The sequence below is a fragment of the Neopsephotus bourkii genome, unplaced genomic scaffold (genome assembly GCF_033783945.1).
Source record: "Neopsephotus bourkii isolate Nb327-2 ecotype Australia unplaced genomic scaffold, CSIRO-AGI_Nbou_v1 NB_936, whole genome shotgun sequence".
Classification (NCBI taxonomy): domain Eukaryota; kingdom Metazoa; phylum Chordata; class Aves; order Psittaciformes; family Psittacidae; genus Neopsephotus; species Neopsephotus bourkii.
In genome coordinates this window covers 17,467-37,577 of record NW_026901430.1, presented here as the reverse complement: position 1 = coordinate 37,577, position 20,111 = coordinate 17,467, and the positions used below count along the sequence as shown (strand labels likewise).

At 37.7% G+C, this 20,111-nt stretch overlaps 1 long non-coding RNA gene across 1 annotated transcript; it reads left to right on the top strand.

The window, feature by feature from the left end:
* Window positions 1-8,016: 8,016 nt before the first annotated feature.
* Window positions 8,017-18,300, top strand: LOC133214828 (uncharacterized). Its single transcript, XR_009726241.1, has 3 exons — window positions 8,017-8,210; window positions 9,058-9,165; window positions 18,083-18,300. It is a non-coding gene; the product is annotated as an uncharacterized LOC133214828 (long non-coding RNA).
* The last annotated feature ends 1,811 nt before the right edge of the window (window positions 18,301-20,111 follow it).

Sequence of the window (20,111 nt, the reverse complement as noted above, 5' to 3'; positions counted from 1 at the left end):
GGAGTCTCATACAAAAAATTTTGTTTTAGACGTTTTATTAACAGAACCAAGCTAATTAAGAATCCGTTTCTACGCCAGAGAGGCTAGAATTAAAAGATGACATATTTACTCACAATGTGCCTTATTAAGGGTCTATTTTTTGTTTTACTTTACTAATTGTACTACTACTATTGAAATTATTATTAAATAAATTTTCAGTAAAACTTACAATATCCAATTTCAATTTAAACCACACTGTGCTGGGAAAATACATTCTAAGTCCCTTGTCCTGGAAACCTTGTCATCTGTATAAATCTTTTATTTATTTATATTAATGTAGGACATACACAGAGTGGTCTTACAGGAAGTCTTACAGAAAATGTCAGGAGTCAAATCCACATCTTCAAAGCGCTGCTCTAATATTTTAAACCCAGGGAAATTACTTTTATAAATGTATTTAAGCTTTTTAAACTTTCATTTTTTATTTATTTTAAAATGCTTCCCTTTTCAAAATCTTCCCTACTTCTACTACATTCTAAGTCTGTAGTTGGGATGCTTTTCAATTGAACTTGCAATTAACCATGATTTTACATTAATCAGTACATTTTGCAAAGTTAAAACATCTACACTTACTCTCAATTTCATTCTTCCTTTTTACCTTCTAAAGAGAGACATTGTTGGAATGTTTCTCTGCAGCATCCTTTTGCAGGTCTTATAGGACAACTCAGACTAGGAATCAGTATTATATAGCCAGGTCACCAAACCTCTGAAGACATCTTGATTACAAACATAGTTATTGTTGTTTGCCACCCAACGTGATTAACCATAAATTGTAAATCACTTCACAGTTACCTCCTACAGAAGATTAATCTACACAGAAAATAGTGATAAAAAGAAAGAGGCCACATTCCTCCTCTGTAATGCCAAATCCTGGCAAAAGGGCTTACCATGTTTGAAACTCAGGCAATTATTAAAATCATAAGTAGAAAAATAAATACAACCATAAAGCTTCTTCCTTTATATCCCAGCTTTTCCCATACTGTGTTTATTCAGCCAGACTATTCACAGCCATGATGGTGTGAACACGAAATTTTTATGTTGCTATTCAAAGTGATCATTGAAAATGGATGTTCCAACTTCCACTTTATCATTGAACTGAAAATCTGGAATGTGTTGAAATTCTTTTTTAATATACAAATTGTTAAATACATTTATTTGTAAATTTTAATGTATTTGAGCGTATCATTAAAAGTAAACAAAATCCACAAAACAATTACTGCTTGGGAATGTGAACTGCAATGCCATACCACCCAGCCCAGATATTCTTCTTATCTGTATGTCAGCATTTCTCCCTTTAATAAGTTAATATAGTTGATTTTATCATCTTCTTTATGCATGGTAAGACAGAAGTTAGCAAATAATGATACTTCAGCAATCTATCTGTATAAACAGTTGCACTAAACAAGCAGAAAGGGATTTGGAAGGCAAAAAGCATCCCGAAATTCTTGAAGAAGAAGCTGCAACTATGCAAACTGTTCATGATCTCAGCAGTTGGGATGGAATTTAGGGAATTTGGGTTAAACTCCTAAAGTGAGCAGAACCTACTGGGAAGGAGGAATGGCTAGGCTAAGTGATCACTAATTTGGGCTCTCTAAAGTAATTTACATTATAGTAATTAAAGTCGAGATTCCCTTGCTGTTGTATTTACGAACTCTATTAACCTGTGACCTTTCTCTCAAGTTTACACCCAACTGTTTCCAATTTTTTTCCTTCCACTCCTGTGGAAGTTATTGCTCATAATAATTAATTGTATTTGGAGCCTGAGAAGTAGATACATACTTTAAAAGAATCTGGCTGTAGTGTGGTGCTGTGTAATTATACTAGATCTGTCTTTGTGATCCTTCAGCTGAGCCACTGCTAATATCCTTGCTTTTGTTTGTATTGATTTTTCTTTAAGTGCAGCCTGCCATATGTTTTTCATTTAGCTGAATATAACATGATGGGTAAAATTCTGCTGCAAATCATAGTGATGCAAACAAAGAACATGCTTTGCTCCTACATTAATATTTGGCTTTTATTAACCCAATTTTAATGACATTTTAATAAGAAAGTACAGTAACTTTTATGCTATGCATAGGCATAGTATAAAAGCAAGCAGAAAAAAAATATCTGAAGCTCTCCTTTGTAGCTGCAGCACTGTGATATCTGCTTATCTGAACACAAATTAACATACGTCCTCACATTTTCTAGTCAGGGAGTCAAAATCAAGTTTGATTCACAGCTGAATGACTCTGTTTCTTACTATGTGTTAATATTTGTATCGCACACTGTTACAGCATGGTATGATTCAGTGTTCAGCTTTTGGAGGACAGATCTTTAGAGTTGAGAGCAATCATTCGTATCCAGAATGCTCATCATGTGTAATGCAATGTCTTAAGAACATACAGTAGCAGAAGTAGTGTACTAAATAGTGTGTGTGTGGGGGGGGGATCTTTCCAAAGAAAGAAAAGTGAGTTAATCTGAGAGCTTTATGCTTTGGGGAGCTGAAAATGGGCAACGTGGATACTAATTTCTGGAGAAACGGGCAGGTGCTGGGGTACATAAAGAGCACACTGCTTTTCACAACAGGGGGAAACATTGAACAGAGAGAATTAATGAGTATGTTAGGCACCAGGGAATAAAATAGCATCATAAACTTCAGTAAGCAATAAAGCTCCAGAGTTGGTTTTAATTTGTAATAGCCCAAGCCTCAAGAATCTATTGCCCTTCTGTAGGACTAACCCTTGACAGATAGCTGCTTTGCATCAGGCATTGATACAGCTACCACTATAGGTTAATGCATATATATATATATATGTAATTAACGTGAAAAGCAGAGAGTTATGTGCTCATTCATGGAAGTGTTGGCTTTCTGCTGTGGGATGTATAACAGAGTATTTTATATTTGGCTCCAGAATCATATTGATGCTCCAGAATAATATTAATCTCATGGATTTTATTCAGAAATAACTTATCACAAGACCTCTAAAAAATAAACAGATTTAATAAAAATGGATTTCCCAGTACCCTTCAGGTTTATATTTTGAGAAGCTGGTTATGCTTTTTTGAATTTACATCACTAAAAATGAACAGCACATTCATTTGTACTATTGATACAAAGACATGACCATCTGCCATCCTACACCTACATGAGACTGGTGCTTTTCTAACGAATCTTGTGTATGATACATTCATATCAATTTAATGTCACATGGAAAAGAAAGCAGCTGAGATACCAGAATTTGAGACAAAAGTAGTGTGCACCTATTCCTTTAATAAATTAGGAATGTCATCTCCTCCAAATTGCAAGTAACTTTGGAGTCAATGCATTTGATATGTTTATCATTAGCTTGTTGTGCTGTTAGTTCAGTCCTACCAGGAATATTTTAAAGGATGTAATGCAATTAAAAAGCAGAGATACATTTTCAACCAAAACCCTGAGTTAATTGAATTCCACCAAAATTAGTCAATCTGAATCCAGTTTCTATTCACAGTTGCTCACCAATATGTAAGACCAGCATGTATGACTGTGAGAATCTTATATAAATACTAATTAAATAGTAATCACTCCCAATAATTCCCCAGGATGTGGATGCCATTGTTTGGAACTGGCTTAAGATTATGATCAGTGAAAGAGTAAAAGTTTGTTAATTTGAAATAACTTTAATGATTATAGCACTTAATTTTGACTACAGTGGAAACATCATATGGCATAATATACGTGGTCATCTGTTTTCTTATTCTATTAAAGGTCTATATTCACAGAGTAGAAATTTCTTAAGAGTGAGTGATGCTCACGAAAGATAAAGATAAGATGCACATCTTGAGGTAAGAAGTTACAGTGATCTTATGTGACATCCGAAGCAGCAGCCTCTCTTCAGAGGAACACTTATGCCACATGTTGAGAGGTATGGGGGAGAAAATGTATTTCTGACAAACTCAGGAACAAGCTATATCCTAGGCTAACCTTTTCTCTTGACTAAAGCACAAGGCATTGCTTTTAACAGAACAAAAAACATTTCCAAATATGATTTGAAACAACATAAAACTTCTAGTTTTCAGATGATCTCTTGTTATTTTTCTCATGCAAAGTCATGAAAAAATTCATTGGTCTAAGAAAACCACTCCTGTGTAAGTTTTTAACTCCAGTGTTGGTTTTAGGAACATTCCAGCAAAACCCAGAATGGCATAAAACATTATTTCTAGTTTGTCAGGGTTTTGTTAAAACTAACAAGCTAATTACATATTTCACTGAAGTTTAGAAAAAATATATTCATATTCTGACAATTCTGACATGCAATAAATTCAATTTTATAGTGTTTTGTAAACATTTAACTTTTAAACTTTTAACTTTACAAAACAGGGGCCTGCAAAGACATTAGGTAAAAAAATTTATCTGCAAACTATTGAACTAGCTTAGTTAGGTATCTGCCAAACACCTGCACTGCTGAGAGAATTTTACCTGAGTGAAAAAGAGCACACCAGATTTTTTTACTCATCTTTTTTCCCCACTTTAACCAAGGGAGTAGTCCACAGGAGAATTTATTTTCCTGGCCAAGCACATGATAACATGCTATTTGTCACCAGTCCTTTTTCTCTCACATAGGAGCAGTAACTCATATAATACCTATGTATATATAGAATGTATATATTGCATAAAAGTTTAGCATGTAGTACATATATGTTATCAAGAAATAAAAGGGATAAAAAGAAATAAAAGCTTTTCTTAAAACCATTTCTATTAAAATTCGTCTCCTCGTCACAGGCTGTTACGTCACTTTCTTAATAACATAAAATTCCGCAAACACTTGGGGCTGTAGTTTACAAGTAACCATACTTTCAGCAAGAACTGCCATATCGCAGTGTCAGTACTGGCTGATGCTAAGGAAACATCTACAGGAGCTTCTGCTGTATTCTAAAATTATTCCAGCATTTGAATCTGTTCTTGAAGATCCTTCAGAAATGTGTATAAATCCCATCAGTTCCCTCAGGCAGCAGGAAACCTATCTTTTTTCTCTGCTTGATTTCAGACTGTGCATACTGTGTGGTATCATTATTAGGTATTAAGAACAAGTGTGATTTTCTTCCTTGGTGTGAAAAGAACATACAATCACTTAGTCTCCACACCTATAATACAGGCTACAGTTGGAACCTTTCTGTTGGGGTAGCTTCAAATCTATCATTTTCATTCATTCCCTGCTGGCATTGTTATTTCTTATCTCTTCTCTGCTCCCCCCGTAACAAAAAGAAAATACATAAATAGACAGATGAATGGAACATTACTCCCTTTAAAAACATATTAACTAAACCCCAAAATTAAACATCATAGCCCCCAGTATTTTGGCAACCACTTGCTAACGGCCAATACAACAGGGTTTTTCAGCATACTACGAATGAGAAGTATTTGTAGTAACTATACTGTACCTCTGACCAATGTTTTATAAATGACCATTTCCTCATAACAACTACAGACAGAAAGCAAATTCACTATTTTCCCTGTTTCTTCATTTGTAGTCTTGTTACATGCAAGAAGAATAATTGTATAAAACATCAGCCTAAATTAATCTCTAGATTTAGCACCACTTTTTTAGCAGAGCTACAGCTTGATTTGCATACTTTAAGGACAACTCTTGTCTTAAATACCATGTATGAAAACTTTTCCTGCCTCATTTATCTGCTCTCCTGAGGGAGTAGTCCAGATATTTTTATATTCAAAATGAAAGCTTTAACCTGTATCAAGTGATGTGGTTGTTGATATCAAAACAGTTGATGAATCATGAGCAGTTACTAATACCATGCATATTAAAATCTGTGCTACTACCTGAATCTAAAGTACACTATTAACCACACTGGTTCTAGGATGTTTCCCACCTGGCCAACCCATGTGCATACTTTTCAGCCAGATCTGCAGAGTACTGTGTGTGGCACCTGACCACAGTGATCTAGACAGTGAAGGATAATGAAACAAGAGAACTATAAAATGTTTCATTTTGTATTCAAAGACTGAGAGATGAGCCAGTGCAATCTCCTTCTACTATTTTATTTACCAGTCTGCCCTTGAAAGTGTCTCAAAATCACTTACTGCAGTAAGATCTTGAAATCTGAAGACCAAGTGCCCCATTTCTCTATAGCTAATTAGTCCACACATCCTGCAATGCAAAAATATAATTGACTCTGTGTGTAAAACTATCTGGGGGGAGACAGTGTATTTGCATGCTAATACAAGGAACTATTGGAAAAGATAGACCCCTTTGTTATAAATGGGACCTCCAAAAGGTGCCAATTATAAAGTAGTGCACTGCATTATAAACCAACTGCCTTGTGCAACTAATTGCTCCACACGCTGTACAATCCAAAAATATAATTGACCCTGTCTCTAAAGCTATTTTTGGGAACAAGAAATCATTATCACGCCAAAACCAAGTGCCAGTTACAGAGCAGGGAGTATGACCACTGTGGCCATCTGCCTCCTAGATAAGAGATCTACACTTTCTGGGGAAAAATAAAAAAACCACCCCCTCCCCCCCCAAAAAAAAAAACAAAAAAAAAACCAAACCCACAACCCTCAAAATCCTCTCTTTTTTACTGCTGTCCAAAATAAAAACAGGGCTCATGGGATTTTATGTACAGGGCATTTGCAGTATTCCGTAGAAGAGGAATATCTTTCAAAGGAGTCTTCTGTTCAGACTGAAATCCTGCCAGCGAGGATCACTATCAATTGGAGCAGTGTCTATGTACACTGTTTGGGGTTGGCAGCGATTCTCTTGTAGGGGTGTTCTGTGTTTCCACCTGGAGAATGGGTTCTACACAAACACGTGCAGAAAGTCCTTTAGTCAGCCAACATGCTAACTTTTTCCATTATCAAGCAATAAACATTCATGAATTAAAGGCATAGGGTAATGGCTGATGTGTTCTCAAGAACAACAATGGGACAGATGCTGCAGCTTACATGTTCCCAACTCATTGTGAATAATCAGCTGTACCACATAAATACTCAAGATTTTTGTATTATGTTTTTGTCTTCAGCATGTATAGAATGGTTCCAAACCACCTGCGTTTTTTACGCATATAGCACTTAAGTATTTCCATGATCCAGAAACACTGATGATGTTTACACCAACTGCCTTTGTCCAAATTCCTTCTGTACTGAGAAAAAGTTCATTCTTCACAACATTATTACCCTTGGGGAAAACCGCAGAGAAGTTTCCATTAGGTTGTACTATTTTAAGCAGATTCTGCAAATGCTTCTGTTTACTTTTCTGGCACCATGTATTCTGGTGGTAAAATAACCCAAATGTGGTTTTATAAATGAGCATTGCGAATTGCCACTGAAAGACACCTGAATTGTAGATGGAAATGAATCAGATCATGCACTCTATTCAGAGAGTCAGAAGAGGCTTGGTAAGAACATGGGTCTTCTCCTGCATACATCTTGTAATAGAGCGCATAATTGCAAAAAGTTTATGAAAAGTGCACCATATCTTTTTTGGCTTCAGGGATTTCCCAATACACATTGCTCATGTGAAATACATTCTACAGTAAACATTATGGAATTGTGATGCTTGGGCTTTGACCCACAGGCTTGAGTCTGTGTTGGGTACCTGCCAGTAAATTCCTCGGTGAAAAGCAAATGAATAAACTTCTTGTAAATGGGTTTACACGTGAATGCTCCATTCCTGACAGTGTTCAACACCAGGCTGGACGGAGTCTTGGGTGACATGGTGTAGTATGTGGTGTCCCTGACCATGGCAGGGGGGTTGGAACTAGGTGATCTTAAGGTTCTTTCCAACACTAACTATTCTATGATTCTGTGATTCTAAGTACACAACTGCAGCAGTAAAGACAACCTCATTGGAAGTGCCACACTGACACAGAAACTGTAAGCACTGGAAACAACGAATATGGTCTCACCCTAAAGACTAAGTGAATGTAGTAACAGAACTCTTACTGGTTATTAAGAAACTCTGCTTTTTTCTTTCTTTTCTGGCCACAGCAGAAACATCTTGACAAACTATCTGGGAAAATCCAGCATCTGAAGGAGCAGAATAAGTGTGATGTTCCTGATGATGTAAGCATTATTCATCTGAAAACCATGTGGATTCCTTTTAAGTAGCTACTGTGTTCAGCTGGAGAGATCACCAAAAAGAGGAAGTGGCTGGAGTGGAATATAGAAAACTGCTGTTTTCACTTCAGTAATGTATTTTTCTGTTTCCTCTAATTGTATCTCTATCAATCTGTATCATTGCCACAGTCAATATTTGGTGGTTTCATCAGTTTCAGCTTCAGGAGTTCATAATACTTATCAGAGTTCACATCTCACATAAACATCACATGCACAAAAATTACTTGCTCTGATACAAAACTCACCTTAAAATTTAAGTCTCCTTAAGTATTAAAGCCAGCTTTAGAATTTCAGTTACTGGGTGTCCTGGGTTCGGCAGTAGCAGTCATTTTTCTCCTTCTTAGTAGCTGGTGCAGTGCTGTGTTTTCTATTTTAGCCTGAGAACAACACTGATACCAGTTCTAAAATACAACCACTATATATATATATATGTATATATATATAAAATATATATATGCCATTTATATATTTTTATATATATACATATATATAATAATCCCATTTAGAAAAAGTCTGCAGCAACTGTAACATTGTTTAACAAACTTTCAAATCCAAAAAAGTAAATGTTTATACTAAGTAATTGTACTTCAGACTGAAAAGCTGCTGTGCTCACATTGGTCACAACAGTCTGTCAGCATTAAAGTGAATTCTCAAATCACCTGAAATAATACCAAACAAACTAACAGAGTCTGCAATACAGAAAACACTTGAACAATTTGAGAAATAATAAAAAAAAATAACTGACCAAAAAAATCCTTTCTTTCCCCTTGCCTTTAACTCACTGCCCCACTGAGATGAACACTATTTAACTTTCAACATGCAATTAAAGCGATGTTAAAATTCTCTTCAGTGCTTCTGCAGCATCTGCTTCACTGATTGGTGTCAGTTGAGGTAAAATTTTAGTCTTTATTTTATAGGATTTTGCAGTGACTAGCAGATGCTTGGCTATTGTTTCAAGCAAGCGGAATCCAAGCAGTAAAGACAAGCACCTCACAAACAAATGTTTGTTAGAATAATCATGTAATGTGAGTATTCAATGCACTTCCTCATTCTGCATTTCTAAGATGTTGTGAACTATAAGGAGTACAAGAACTTTGTGATATAATCCTCCTCTTTTGCTTTTACATAGGTAATGTAATCTGTTAGAGCTATGGAGTGAAAAAATCAAGATACATTTGAATAATGATTCTATAATGAAATGCAATTAGAGCAGTTGAAACACATATGGAAACAGGCCCCTCAAATTTATAAAGACTCCTATTTATTCAAGTACCTTTAGTTTCAAAGCTTAAAAGAGAGTATTTTCGATAGTGGGATTCAGTTTATCACCACTATTTTGTGGATACATAACAAAATAAAAGTCAAACTTTTTGAAAAAGCTGTCACAACTCTCAGCACTTTTCAGCAGCTTTGGCTGAGACAACGGAAGAGGCCAACATGCCGGCTTCATCTGTAACTCAGTGAATCCCGCCCTGGAGTGCTTCTGATGCAGCTTAGTCCTGACCTCCCGTATCCCCAAACCCCTCTGACCAGCTACTGAACATCCCCTGAGCAGAACCAGTCAGTTATGGAAAAGTGGGCCAGGCTCTGGCTTGGTTTTGTTACTTGGAAAAATGTTGTCTTGAGTGGACCAAGCTCATTTCACTTGTCCTGAACTGCTTCTGAAGCATGGTCTCCAGAAGTAGAACATTATGAATTAATATACTCATTCCAAGACTTGACCTATTCTTTTCTTCCTTTTGCTTCTCTTAAGAGTTATTTATGCTCATTTATCTGAGGAATTCTAGTTTATAAAATGTTCAGTACCCAAACAGAAAAAAAAGTAATTGAGATGGGTCTCTCAAAGTCTTTCTATCTTAGAATTTTAAAGGAAATAAAGCCTAACAAAAAGCATCTTGAATTTATTTTCTCCTCATTTCCTAAAACAGATACCTTGAATTTATTCGCTTCTTCCTAGGATACGGAATATCAATATAGAAAAGGCTAAATGTCTATCATACTGTGTCAATGCAAGTCTAAAGAAAACGCAAAGAAAGCTTAAGTCTGACCTTGATGCAAATGTTCTGACATCCATAGGAGTTTCTGATTGACAAGACCTGGATTTTGATCAGATACCTACAGAAGGTACCTGCCCAGTGACCAGATGCTATGAATACATACTGCTGCAGCTGGGCTTTCATTATTTATGCCCTGGTGGACATGTAGTCAGCATACTGCTAAATGTTATCGTGATTCAGGGTAGTCATACCAGACAGTGATTAACTTTGTTACTGGTTGGGCTGCCCTATACATTGTAAAAAAGTCCTTCTTTGATATCCTTCAGGTACTGATGTTGAAGCCTTTCCCCTCCAAAGGTTTTCTCCAATCATTGAATCACTCTTGACACAAAATTCTTGTAAAATTACAAATGTATAGATATATAAAATCCTTTCCCTAGGTTCTTCACATTATCCTGCAGTGTTATCCAAGGCTTCTTAATGGGAGCTGCTGCTGAATTGTGTGGTAACAAGGTTTGCTTTCATAACCAATTATGAATTCCACTGAAAAAAGCAATCCAATTATTCCCCAGCTCCCAACCATGCCAAGCACAAGAGCTTCTGAGGCCACATATTCAGCCAGATAAGGGAACCGATCCAGCTTAACACTGACCTACCAAAGAAAATACTTAGCCCTTACTTGGGTGACCACATGGCCGTGCACCAACGGAAATGGCAGGGGAGAATCTTCCTTCAAAAACAAGGATTTACATTGGCATCATCATTAAAATTCACCTATAGATTATTTTCCATTTTTACTTCTCACAATACAGCTGTCATTTTCATATAGATTGCACTGCTTGTTCCTAACTACCCAGCTTTATAACCCCACACTTGTCTGTACTAGCTAAAATGAATAGGTAGTTTTGTTTGCACGAGCTGAGGTCACAGAGCAAATCAAACTCCTCTTCATGGGTGCCCTGACCAGGTCATGACCCTAACAATTTTTACATCATCCTTAGATACTAGCAATGATTTTATATTCATCATTCACATGTGAAAATGCAGGGAATCAGGCCTCGTACCTCTCCCATACAAACAGGGTTAAAACCTAAATGATGATTTCCCCAAATAACAACTACTTTTTGAAATCTGCCAGTTAAGTAGCACTTAATTCATTTAAGATGGGCCTTGTTGATATTATAGTGTTATTTTTTTATCAGAATAAACATGTCCCACAGTAGTAAGTCAAATGCTGTACAAAAGCCTAAGAATATTACATCTACAGACACAATAAACCCACCATTTTGCCACCATAGTTTTACAAACTGGTCATCCTGCTAAATTCTGTTCTGTTTTTTAGCATTCTATGCCTAAGTTTTCAACCTTGAGCACTAAGTAAAAAAAATGGAAATTAAATAATTTACCAGTTTCAGATTCTAACCAGTAAATTGCTGTGCATTTGTAACCGCACTATCATTTTCATTGTACTACATTGGCCATTTAGGTGAATGATAACCCAGGAGACAGCACCATGCAGGGCTAGCAAACAAGTAAATCATTTAGATTGCACACTGCTTTCAACTGAAAAAGGGGCAGTAAATCTGGCCTGCCATTGCTTTCTCTTTTGTTGAATTTTCTGGATGGTGCAGTCTTCGCATTGAAACAAATAAGAAAATTCTACAGATTTAATTTATTGTCTGGGTTTTGCGCGTAATGACTAAGGGTGACCAGTACAATTTAATACACCGGAAGAATAGGTTTAGTCATTTAAAATCGTTCCAGATAGAACATACAGCTCGTTTTAAGCAGATGAGGAAATTCTGGTTACAGCATGGCACCATCTAATGGCTTTGGCTTTAACTGCAAGAACTTTAAATAGCATTAAGCGGTGGCAGTACAAACTGCCCTCACAGAATTCTTTTGCTCACCTGCCTCATTACATACCATAGCAGATAGAAGAGAGGAAATCAAGTAAGTTCCAAATATAAACCTGTACTGGTAACTTAACACAGCAGTAGCAGCTGCAACCTGCTTTCAAAGCATGGATGAATGTTGTAGTGCCAAGGTAAGTACTTCAACATAAAAAACTTTCAGGTATACAAACAGTGCAGTGTTGTCTACACACATGAGTAACAGAATACTGTATTTTCAGAGCTGAGAACCTACTTTGGGATGATTTTTGCCAAGAAAAAGTATGCCTTGATTTTCTGTTATTCTGGATGGCAAACGTTACATTTCTTCGAAACATATGCTAAATCTGACAACTTTGTACAGTTCATTGGCAACTTCTGTTTTGATTTTATTACCAAGTTAGAGGTAGGGAAGAGATGATCAAGACTCTTGGATTGCATTCCCATCTGTTGGTGACTTACTGCACCATGCTATGAAATCACTAGTTTGCCTGCACAAAAATTGTTTTATTACAAGTATGTAAATGCTAATATTAAAATTCCTTGTAAGGATGCCAAAGATTTATTAATCTTTAAAGTATATTAAGAATTGGTGCATTTTCATTAGAAGAATTACCATTGTAGAAATTTCTCAGTAAGAGATACAACGGCCAGCATTTATGCACAGAACAGCCACAACATAAACAGACATATTAATTTGAATATTAAGTGTAGTTTAAGAACACAATTCCCATTTAGATGTTAACAAAACCCAAGTTATATGTAAGAGATTTAAAAGTTAGAGGTTCCATAATTTTACCATTCCAACAATTCCATCCAACACAATTACAATGCAAGTTTAAAGCTAAGAAAAAGGAGGTTGAACACAGGAATAGGTTGCCTGAGGCTGCGTAGTCACCACTCTTGGAGAGGTTGAAAACCCAAAAAGGCACTGCGCTGGGCATCCTGCTGTAGCTACCCTCGGGCTGGGCTGTGTACTCCAGGGGTGCTGGCCCACCTCAGACATGCTGAAGTTCTGTGGTTCCCTCAAATGTTTGTTGCTGCTTTTGAAACAAACCCCAAAATTTTAACACAGAATTACACTGTGTTTATCTCCAAATTTTGTGTTTATGTCCAAATCTTGTGCTTATCCTTCAAATCTCCCAATATTTAGGAAAGTTCCCTCTCTTGTAAATATTTAGGATAATATCTGAGGCTAGCCAGGGAGTGAGCTACTGGGAAGACTTAATACTAAATCTGGAACTAACTCAATGGGTCCAGAGACAAAGTAAACATAGTGAAAATGCTTCAAGTCACTACAGTGGAATTTGGTCACAGCTGGTATAATCCTTACTACACAGATATTTTCATCTGCAGAAGCTGCCAAATGAATAAACAGAAAAAAATTAAAGGCAGATCTATACAGTAATTCAACTATAATCACACAATGAAAATATATTTTACAAAAGTTCTAAAAATCAGAGAACTTTTATGAAAAGAATGAAGTACAATATCAAGTGTTAGAAAATGGACCCTATCATTGCACATACCCCAAACCTTCTCTTTTTTATTGTTTAGAGATACACATTCAGGAGACCTCCTTGCTATGTTTTTCACCATACAGACTCACACATGTTCCACTCATGGGCAAATATTCAGGGTTTTTTATGACCACTGCTGGCTTGAAGCCTATTCATATCACTAATACAAAAGTGTCTGCTGACTCAGCTATAATTTGGTTGTCCTTTTATGATTACAGCATGAATCTGTTCACAAGAGCAGCTGATTCTGAATCATGTTGTAAGCAGCAGATGTGCATGAATACATAAGCTTTGGCAAAGCCTAAAGCACTGTGATAATGCATTTCTATTCCCTCTTGCAAAGCTGGATTCTGAAGATGGTTTTGAGGCCTGTTTTTCAGGGATGCAGCAATGCATTTGTTCAACTCACAGAAAACTGAGATGTGAACAGGGAGCCACTGTTGTTCCTTTATAACACTCTGAAGAGTTGTGATCACAGTCACTTGTACACCAGGGTAGTAAATACCACAACCTGCACAGAAAATAATCTATCAAAAGAGAGAGCCTGAAATACACTGTTACTGACTGTAAAAGTAGATACATTATTTGAACATAAAATAGAAAAAAGAAATTTAGTGTACTAAATAGTACTAAAATATCTCTATGAAAAAATCCCAAACAAAATAATTAAATGCTCCATCACAGAACCATATATTATAACTTTGCATTTATATACTACATTTAGAGGTACGTACCAACTACCTCTTCTTGTAATTGGAAGACAAAACCCTCTGACAAAATGTAACTCTACAAGTAGATGTAGTTCTTGTTTACAAGGATAGTTGTAAAAAGCCAGAAACAGAAACAACAGCCTGAGGCATTGACAAGTTCTTTCCAGCTGAAAAGCCCCCTGCACTTGAGGTAAGCTACTTTACCAAGTAAGCAGAGTGATGCACTTCCCATTGGTTGTATAAACTTACAACGAAAGACTAACACATGGATTATATTGGAGAAGTGAAAAGACAGTTGAAGAAACATAAATTGGCAATTCAGACTGAAGAACATCAAAAAGAATAAAGAGCAGCAGTTTAAGGACCACATTGAAACAAAGGAATATAAGACTAGGAGTACACCGTAGTAAGATTTTTGGAGAAATTAATTATGTTATTCAACTGTGTAAAGAAACGCAGTCTTTTTTTCCCCTCTGTAAAAACAACAGCATTGTGGTCACTTACTGCAGCCTGCTTTTTCAGCTTCTGTCTGCACAGAACACCACAGTGCTGCAGGTCATGCACAGCTTCCTGGTAGAAGACTGTAGGTGGTTCAACACTTCAGCAGGACAGAGCTGCTACAGGTCACAGATCAGGCACATTACTAAAACTGTGTGAAAAAGCGTATTGTGCTTGTCACTGAGAAGCTGCCTTTTAGTCCTTCTGAGAATAGGAACATTAATATCTACAAGAAAAAAAAGAGGTGTAGCTCCGTTTTTTAGCTGTCTCTTCTTAAAATGTTCTGTACATGCTCCTAGATTCTTTTCAATTCAAGTTTGCAAGAGAAAAACTGTCTCAACTTCTTCTCTTCTCTTCTGTCTGATATCAGTATGTTTAGCCTTTACATACCTTTCCCTTCCCAAATCCCAGGTACATAACATGGTAAAAAAAATGGTGCTATTTAACAACCTGATAGGTGGTTGCTAAAGAAAAGGAAACTAAGCAACTGAAGGTGTTATTACTACACAGTTACATTACAGAGATATCCTGAAGCTACAAAAAGGTGTTATGGTAGAAATATGGAATAAAACCTGTGAGACTACCAACACAGCCTCTGTTTGCATTCTTCCAGATCTGAATTTCCTTCTCTGTACTACATATCACTGATGATTGACAGCTTTTATTTCTGTCATCGTGTATGGCTGAGAAAGAGTGGGATGGAATGCAGATTGCAAATATAGGGCACAATAGAGGAACAGCATAGAAACAGTAGTGGGTGAAAGGTTGCAGTCACAAAAGAATTTCAGCTATCTTCATTCATCTTAAAGAAAAATGATAGTAAACCACCTATCAGCCCCTAACAAAAATGCTTGAGTAGTAATTCTTTGTATTAGAAGGAAGGACACAGTTCTACTAAAGTCATGCAAGAAAAGCAAGGCTAATGATAAACATGCTTTCAGAATGTTTAGGATTACTGTACCCAGTAATAAGAGTAAGTGAATAAATGTTTATTTTTTGAATGAGAGGATGTAATAGCATTTGGCAATGGTAGCATTAAAACAAGGGAAAAAGAATCAGCATCTTTGTACAGATAGAATTCAGATCCCAACTCAGTGGTATACAGATTGCCTCCTGTTCAGTGGAAATCCTTGTAGAGATGCATCCCTTATGCCAACTTTGAAATGTGCCTTTAATGAAATTCTTCCTTTTCCTTTATTTAATCCATCAAGCTTGATAGCAAAGAATAGACCCTTCAACAAATAGCACACATTCCTTTCTGTAAAAATTAGGCTCATCTTACTGGACAATCTTCATCCAGGGGTTGAATAAACTGGTTATGTAAATACTACCCACTCCACTTTTTCAATTATAATGTCTGCTCTTCCCAGTTCTTTAAAAAATGTCACATCCTTTTGAAGTGTTAAGTAGAAAGACAGAAAAATTCAAATTGCTGTTTTCATTGAAAGGAAATCACAGTTTAGAGGTGTATTTGAAGTACACAATTTGAGGTTTTTTACTTTCAAACCAGCTTTTTGATACCTGATTCAGCTTGCACACTGTCCCAGTTCACCATTCATGAGAATGACAAAAACAGTTTGTTCTTCACAAGCCTAGCAATACCCACACAACCAAAGACAGAGCCTTTGTTTCCAACAAGCATATTCTGGGACTTAACGGGTGGAAAATATTGCTTAGTTCAAAGCCAGTAGCTAAGTGAAAAATATTTTGTTTTATTTAACAACAACAACAATAATCTTTGTGGGCAGACACATAAGCAGAAAAACTGCTTCTCTCAGGAGCTAGTTTCACTTTAGTAGCATAAAAACCATAGTACCTTTTAATGAAGCCTGGTTAGCACTCCTCACTCAGGAAGACGGATTTTTTTCATGGAGCTCCTTGAAACTTTGGACTTTCCAGATTTAGTTTCCTCTGGTGCCACTGAGCCATGCTGTGGAATAAGGCAGAGATGTGGAAACACTTTGTTCTTCCTCTTGTCACAGATTTAAGACAGTTGTTTTGGCAAGTCAGAAGAGGGGATTCTCTATGCGTCATTGAAGTGTGTGATGCTCGTCTAACCATCAATACCGTAGCATCCTCATGAGGTTCTAGGAGCTATGAGGACTGCATATATCTGTGTAGAGAGAGAACACCTTGTTCAAAGGACACAGGTTTGCTACTACCCAGCTCTATTTCTTTCAGCCCTCCTAAAACCATTTACTCCTAGCTTGACAGCTTACCTTGAAACCAATATATCTCCTCCAGATCCATACAGCCTCCTGGATTTATCAGATGCTTATAAGCATGAAAGACTGAGGAGACGGGTCAACAATCAGGCATGAAAAGACAACCTACCGCCAGCACTTCCTGCTTGACCATACTATACTCAAGAGTAATGAGTGCAGCAGTAGCAGCAACACTTCAAACTAGTCTCTGCAAAACCCTTTGTACAGCAGATTGCTTTAAAGGTCCTGCTGTACAGTTAGTGGCTTGTGTAGCACAACTCAGAAACTCTACAATATGGTACTGCTGGCATGTACATCCTCTGCTGCTGACTGCCCCAGGTAACTACAGTGACTCACAACCCTTCTTAGAACCAAATTTCAGTCAGAATTTGTTACTTGAACCATTTCCGAACCATTCCCCCCCCCCCCAGCAGAGTACTTCCACGCATTTCCTCCCAGCAAGTTCCTCTAACGAAGTGTCTATTTCCCTTTGAATTTTTTGGCTTTTTGTATTTTATAAATACATATATTACCTTGTGGCTTTAAAATGAATCATTTGATTGCTTAAACAAGGAAAAACACTTTCTTCCTCTTTCATACAAAAAGATGCCTTTCTGTGCAGAAGTAATAGTCCTCCTAGAAGAGAAAACACATCACATCTACACAGAGAGAACAACAGCTTCTCAACAGCCATTATCTGTTGTTTCTCCCTTTCTCTATTTAGCACTACAGTAACCCCAATGCTTATACTGTAATGCTTTCTCTAGAGTACTTCTGTGTCACCTTGACTGACTTCTCTTTTTTCTATGTGCTCACCCCCCGCAAAGCTCTCCAGAGATCACTTTTTTCTTACTGGTCTCATGACAATGATGCTACAAGTAATTCTATCCCCCTATATTCAATATACTCTCCAGCTTGCATTTGGCTACGCCATTTATCTCTCTATTGTACAGACTGAACATCTTAACATTATAAAAAGCAATTCAGTCTAAGTACTTCATGTAAGATCCTCTGTATTTCCCCACTGTGATGATTTATCCTGAGACGGATAGACTAAAGATCAGTTCAGACTATGCATGCACTACTAACTGAAAACCTTTTATCTGAATTTTCCTTTCCAGGAAACAAAGAATGAGAATAAGATTAAGGTTCTGACACTACACTTCAACAAACACGACTGTACCAGTTAGCATCAAATATAGATGAATGCTTTGGAACTGATGCTGAACTGTAAGTATAAATTATATGCCAGGTTTAAGTTATATGAACCAGTCAAGCATTTTCAGTTATCAATCTCTTTACAGCAGTACTGTGTTTTAGTTCAACTGCTTCAGATAGTCAGAGGCCCCCACACATCCCAAACTCCTACCTGGAGTATATAATCCAGCTGAATGGCCTTGAAGAGTAAACAGATAGTCAGATGCTAGCACAACCATGCTTTACAGTAAGTCTTCACAGCTCAAGCACTATCTCTTCAGTATGTCTGCTTTGACTTGGACTAGGCTAATTTAAGTGGAATCAACATAGGTTAATACTACAGTGAGTATAATAAAGCTCAAAGACTTGCAGAAACTACCAAAGCTCAGCTGCCTATGAATAAAATACAAAATAAGGCACTAAGTGTATTCACTGCTTATCAACTTCAGGTTCTTAAGACTCATTTCTAGTGTCTAATTTTCACACAGTTTATATAGCATTCAAGGAAATTATTAGAATCATAGAATAGTTAGGGTTGGAAAGGACCTTAACATCATCAAGTTCCAACCCCCCTGCCATTGGCAGGGACACCTCACACTAAACCATATCACCCAAGGCCTCGTCCAACCTGGCCTTGAACACTGCCAGGGATGGAGCATTCACAACCTCCCTGGGCAACCCATTCCAGTGCCTCACCACCCTAACAGGAAAGAATTTCCTCCTTATATCCAATCTAAACTTCCCCTGTTTAAGTTTTAACTCATTACCCCTTGTCCTATCACTACAGTCCCTAATGAAGAGTCCCTCTGCAGCATCCCTATAGGCCCCCTACAGATACTGGAAGGCTGCTATGAGGTCTCCACACAGCCTTCTCTTCTCCAGGCTGAACAGCCTCAGCTTTCTCAGCCTGTCTTCATATGGGAGGTGCTCCAGTCCCCTTCTCTGGACTTGTTCCAACAGATCCATGTCCTTTTTGTGTTGAGGACACCAGAACTGCTCACAATACTCCAGGTGAGGTCTCACAAGAGCAGAGTAAAGGGGCAGGATCACCTCCTTCGACCTGCTGGTCACGCTCCTTTTGATACAGCCCAGGATACTGTTGGCTTTCTGGGCTGCAAGCGCACACTGCTGGCTCATGTTCATTTTCTCATCGATCAGCACCCCCAGGTCTTTCTCCGCAGGGCTCCTCTGAATCTCTTCTCTGCCCAGCCTGTAGCTGTGCCTGGGATTGCTCCAACCCAGGTGTAGGACCTTGCACTTGGCATGGTTAAACTTCATGAGGTTGGCATCAGCCCACCTCACAAGCGTGCCAAGGTCCCTCTGGATGGCATTCCTTCCCTCCAGCGTATCAACCGGACCACACAGCTTGGTGTCATCGGCAAACTTACTGAGGGTGCACTCAATCCCACTGTCCATGTCAGTGACGAAGATGTTGAACAGGATCGGTCCAACACCGACCCCTGAGGGACAATACTTGTTACCAGTCTTCAGCTGGACATTGAGCCATTGACCACAACTCTTTGTATGCGGCCATCCAGCCAGTTCTTTATCCACCCAGTGGTCCATCCATCAAATTGATGTCTCTCCAATTTAGACACAAGGATGTCCTGTGGGACAGTGTTGAACGATTTACACAAGTCCAGGTAGATGACATCAACTGCTCTACCCCTCTCCATCAGTTCTGTAGCCCCATCATAGAAGGCCACCAAATTGGTCAGGCAGGATTTCCCCTTAGTGAAACCATGCTGGCTGTCACCAACTGCCTTGTTGTTTTTCATGTGCCTTAGCATGCCTTCCAGGAGAATCTGTTCCAAGATTTTGCCAGGCACAGAGGTGAGACTGACTGGTCTGTAATTCCCCGGGTCATCCATTTTCCCCTTCTTGAAAATGGGGGTTATATTTCCCTTTTTCCAGTTGTTGGGAACTTCACCTGACAGCATGATTTTTCAAATA